The 5,000-nt window shown below is 51.4% G+C and overlaps 1 non-coding gene across 1 annotated transcript in view; it reads right to left on the reverse strand.

Annotated features, from left to right (window-relative positions):
- Window positions 1-1,420, reverse strand: part of LOC126439727 (small subunit ribosomal RNA) — a 1,909-nt gene extending 489 nt beyond the window's left edge. The window contains exon 1 of the ribosomal RNA XR_007581351.1: window positions 1-1,420. This exon is cut by the window's left edge and continues 489 nt beyond it. This is a non-coding gene — a ribosomal RNA (small subunit ribosomal RNA).
- Between the last annotated feature and the right edge of the window lie 3,580 nt (window positions 1,421-5,000).

Below are 5,000 nucleotides of genomic sequence, written 5' to 3' on the forward strand. Positions count from 1 at the left end.
TTATCGGAATTAACCAGACAAATCGCTCCACCAACTAAGAACGGCCATGCACCACCACCCACCGAATCAAGAAAGAGCTATCAATCTGTCAATCCTTCCGGTGTCCGGGCCTGGTGAGGTTTCCCGTGTTGAGTCAAATTAAGCCGCAGGCTCCACTCCTGGTGGTGCCCTTCCGTCAATTCCTTTAAGTTTCAGCTTTGCAACCATACTTCCCCCGGAACCCAAAAGCTTTGGTTTCCCGGAGGCTGCCCGCCGAGTCATCGGAGGAACTGCGGCGGATCGCTGGCTGGCATCGTTTATGGTTAGAACTAGGGCGGTATCTGATCGCCTTCGAACCTCTAACTTTCGTTCTTGATTAATGAAAACATACTTGGCAAATGCTTTCGCTTCTGTTCGTCTTGCGACGATCCAAGAATTTCACCTCTAACGTCGCAATACGAATGCCCCCGCCTGTCCCTATTAATCATTACCTCGGGTTCCGAAAACCAACAAAATAGAACCGAGGTCCTATTCCATTATTCCATGCACACAGTATTCAGGCGGGCTTGCCTGCTTTAAGCACTCTAATTTGTTCAAAGTAAACGTGCCGGCCCACCGAGACACTCAATAAAGAGCACCCTGGTAGGATTTCAACGGGGTCCGCCTCGGGACGCACGAGCACGCACGAGGCGGTCGCACGCCTTCGGCTCGCCCCACCGGCAGGACGTCCCACGATACATGCCAGTTAAACACCGACGGGCGGTGAACCAACAGCGTGGGACACAAATCCAACTACGAGCTTTTTAACCGCAACAACTTTAATATACGCTATTGGAGCTGGAATTACCGCGGCTGCTGGCACCAGACTTGCCCTCCAATAGATACTCGTTAAAGGATTTAAAGTGTACTCATTCCGATTACGGGGCCTCGGATGAGTCCCGTATCGTTATTTTTCGTCACTACCTCCCCGTGCCGGGAGTGGGTAATTTGCGCGCCTGCTGCCTTCCTTGGATGTGGTAGCCGTTTCTCAGGCTCCCTCTCCGGAATCGAACCCTGATTCCCCGTTACCCGTTACAACCATGGTAGGCGCAGAACCTACCATCGACAGTTGATAAGGCAGACATTTGAAAGATGCGTCGCCGGTACGAGGACCGTGCGATCAGCCCAAAGTTATTCAGAGTCACCAAGGCAAACGGACCGGACGAGCCGACCGATTGGTTTTGATCTAATAAAAGCGTCCCTTCCATCTCTGGTCGGGACTCTGTTTGCATGTATTAGCTCTAGAATTACCACAGTTATCCAAGTAACGTGGGTACGATCTAAGGAACCATAACTGATTTAATGAGCCATTCGCGGTTTCACCTTAATGCGGCTTGTACTGAGACATGCATGGCTTAATCTTTGAGACAAGCATATGACTACTGGCAGGATCAGCCAGGGAGCTGCGTCAACTAGAGCTGAGCAGCCGGCCGCCCGGGAGTGTGTCCCGGGGGCCCGCGCGAACACGCAAGCGTCCGCTCAATTATTCTGCAAACAGGAGGAGGCTGAGCTCCCCTGCACAACACACCTCGAAACCCTCTCAGGTCCCGGCGGCGCGCAGCGCCGTCCTAAGTACTTGGTCGGGTTCGAGAGAGGCGCAATCGCCCGGAGTTAGGCGAGTAGACGCTTTAGGTGCGACCACCCGTGCTCCCAACTGAGCTTGCCGCTGCCGACAGAGGCCCGGGAGCGTGCTGTCGTGGCATTGCCGGCGGGAGACAACACGCGCCACCTACGGTGACCGGCAGCTCCAACGCCAGCGCCACAGAAGGACAAAAGCCCCACTTGGGTGCCGAAGCGAACTCTCCCAGCACAGCGCACGCGCCAACACGTCCGCACAGCTGCGATACAAACCACCTGCGAGAACCGCTGGGGCGACCGAGCAGCAGACGGCGTCGCGGCGCCGAGCGCCGGGCGGCGGCGCATCCTCAGCGCACACAGTCCTCAATCGGACCAGCACACTGCAGATGGCCACCGCGCTTCGCACCGGGCCCGCGAGGACCTACTTTGGCCGCAAGGCGCCGCGAGCAGGGGGCGCCGGCGCGCAGCTGCGCCGCCTGCCGCGTCCGTCGGCCGGCGCGCCTGCCACTGGCCGCCCCCACCAGCCGGCTGTAGCGCGTGCGCCCACGCACCGCGCTGCCAGCACGCCGGGCGGCCCCCCCTCACCGGCCGGGGACGGTCCCACCCAGCCACCGCCGCGTATCGCCTCACACCCAGATCCCCTTTCGCGTTCGTGGGCATGGTGGGTCCCCTTTCACGTTCGTGGGCATGGTGGGTATCCCTGAAACAACCGGTTAATAGCTCGACCGATCGTCGCCAACACTGATTCACCTCTAGCGAGAACAACCGCACCACAACGGGTTACCTGTTGTTCATTTGCGTAACGTCACCAGCAAACGTAGACGTCCATCGCCATTTGCAACGAGTATTGCATGCCTGTGTCAGGTGTCACAACACACTACGTCTGCCCACATAGACGCAACAACATGTGCACGCCTCGAGAACACGTGGAAGGTAGCCCCCGTACGTATGCGGTGTCCATTGCGCGAACGACTGTCAGCCGGCCTCTGCAGGATGTCGCAGATGTGGAACGCGGTGCAACATGCTATCACGGTGTGTGAGAAGAGACGACTACGTCCGAATACACGCTCCACTACATCAACAGACTGCTCATGCTGATCGCCATCCAGGGCGTCCGTTCCTCCCACACGTCTGAATGGCGTACCACACTGCAATCCAGCTCTTATAGGGAGACGACACGTAGCTGCGTGCACAATATTTGGACTGTATGGTCTGCCGTTGCTAGGCGCAGTCGTCGTACGGTCACACATGTGCCACGATGTATCATTCAGTACATACGGACCAATGTGCAGTACAGTTTGTGGGTTTTGCGTACATCGGCGGACAGGTGACAGGCCGTACCACAACGTAGGCTGAGTACGTCGGCATGCGAAGGGCATTGAACATGCAAACTTCTCAACGACCAGCTTGCGAAGGCAGGGGGGAAGGGGGGGGGGCATGTACGTCCTGCTGCTATCCACATTACAGTGTATAGCAGGAGCATGTGGAAAGTCAGCAACACCTGCAAGGTGTTTAACATGACGCGATACACAGGGGACCGGGCAGTGCGAATAGCGAACTATATTGCGAGGGTTGCGGTTAGGCAACACTACACTAATTTAACGAGTTGCATAACAATTACAGAGCAGGTTCAGCGACAACGTGCGTCAGGTTAAGGCGCAATATAGGTTAGGTTGAGGCACAATATAGGTTAGGTTAAGGCACAACATGGGTTACGTTAAGGCACAAATTGGGTTACGTTAAGGCACAACATGGGTTACGTTAAGGCACAACATGGGTTACGTTAAGGCACAAATTAGGTTACGTTAAGGCACAAATTAGGTTACGTTAAGGCACAAATTAGGTTACGTTAAGGCACAAATTAGGTTACGTTAAGGCACAAATTAGGTTACGTTAAGGCACAAATTAGGTTACGTTAAGGCACAAATTAGGTTACGTTAAGGCACAAATTAGGTTACGTTAAGGCACAAATTAGGTTACGTTAAGGCACAAATTAGGTTACGTTAAGGCACAAATTAGGTTACGTTAAGGCACAAATTAGGTTACGTTAAGGCACAAATTAGGTTACGTTAAGGCACAAATTAGGTTACGTTAAGGCACAAATTAGGTTACGTTAAGGTACAATATGGGTTAGGTTAAGGTACAATATGGGTTAGGTTAAGGTACAATATGGGTTAGGTTAAGGTACAATATGGGTTAGGTTAAGGTACAATATGGGTTAGGTTAAGGCACAACGTAGGTTAGGTTAAGGCACAACGTAGGTTAGGTTAAGGCACAACATAGGTTAGGTTAAGGCACAACATAGGTTAGGTTAAGGCACAACATAGGTTAGGTTAAGGCACAACATAGGTTAGGTTAAGGCACAACATAGGTTAGGTTAAGGCACAACATAGGTTAGGTTAAGGCACAACATAGGTTAGGTTAAGGCACAACATAGGTTAGGTTAAGGCACAACATAGGTTAGGTTAAGGCACAACGTAGGTTAGGTTAAGGCACAACGTAGGTTAGGTTAAGGCACAACGTAGGTTAGGTTAAGGCACAACGTAGGTTAGGTTAAGGCACAACGTAGGTTAGGTTAAGGCACAACGTAGGTTAGGTTAAGGCACAACGTAGGTTAGGTTAAGGCACAACGTAGGTTAGGTTAAGGCACAACGTAGGTTAGGTTAAGGCACAACGTAGGTTAGGTTAAGGCACAACGTAGGTTAGGTTAAGGCACAACGTAGGTTAGGTTAAGGCACAACGTAGGTTAGGTTAAGGCACAACATAGGTTAGGTTAAGGCACAACATAGGTTAGGTTAAGGCACAACATAGGTTAGGTTAAGGCACAACATAGGTTAGGTTAAGGCACAACATAGGTTAGGTTAAGGCACAACATAGGTTAGGTTAAGGCACAACATAGGTTAGGTTAAGGCACAACATAGGTTAGGTTAAGGCACAACATAGGTTAGGTTAAGGCACAACATAGGTTAGGTTAAGGCACAACATAGGTTAGGTTAAGGCACAACATAGGTTAGGTTAAGGCACAACATAGGTTAGGTTAAGGCACAACGTAGGTTAGGTTAAGGCACAACGTAGGTTAGGTTAAGGCACAACGTAGGTTAGGTTAAGGCACAACGTAGGTTAGGTTAAGGCACAACGTAGGTTAGGTTAAGGCACAACGTAGGTTAGGTTAAGGCACAACGTAGGTTAGGTTAAGGCACAACGTAGGTTAGGTTAAGGTACAACGTAGGTTAGGTTAAGGTACAACGTAGGTTAGGTTAAGGTACAACGTAGGTTAGGTTAAGGTACAACGTAGGTTAGGTTAAGGTACAACGTAGGTTAGGTTAAGGTACAACGTAGGTTAGGTTAAGGTACAACGTAGGTTAGGTTAAGGTACAACGTAGGTTAGGTTAAGGTACAACGTA

The sequence above is a fragment of the Schistocerca serialis genome, unplaced genomic scaffold (assembly GCF_023864345.2).
Source record: "Schistocerca serialis cubense isolate TAMUIC-IGC-003099 unplaced genomic scaffold, iqSchSeri2.2 HiC_scaffold_134, whole genome shotgun sequence".
Classification (NCBI taxonomy): Eukaryota; Metazoa; Arthropoda; class Insecta; order Orthoptera; family Acrididae; genus Schistocerca; species Schistocerca serialis.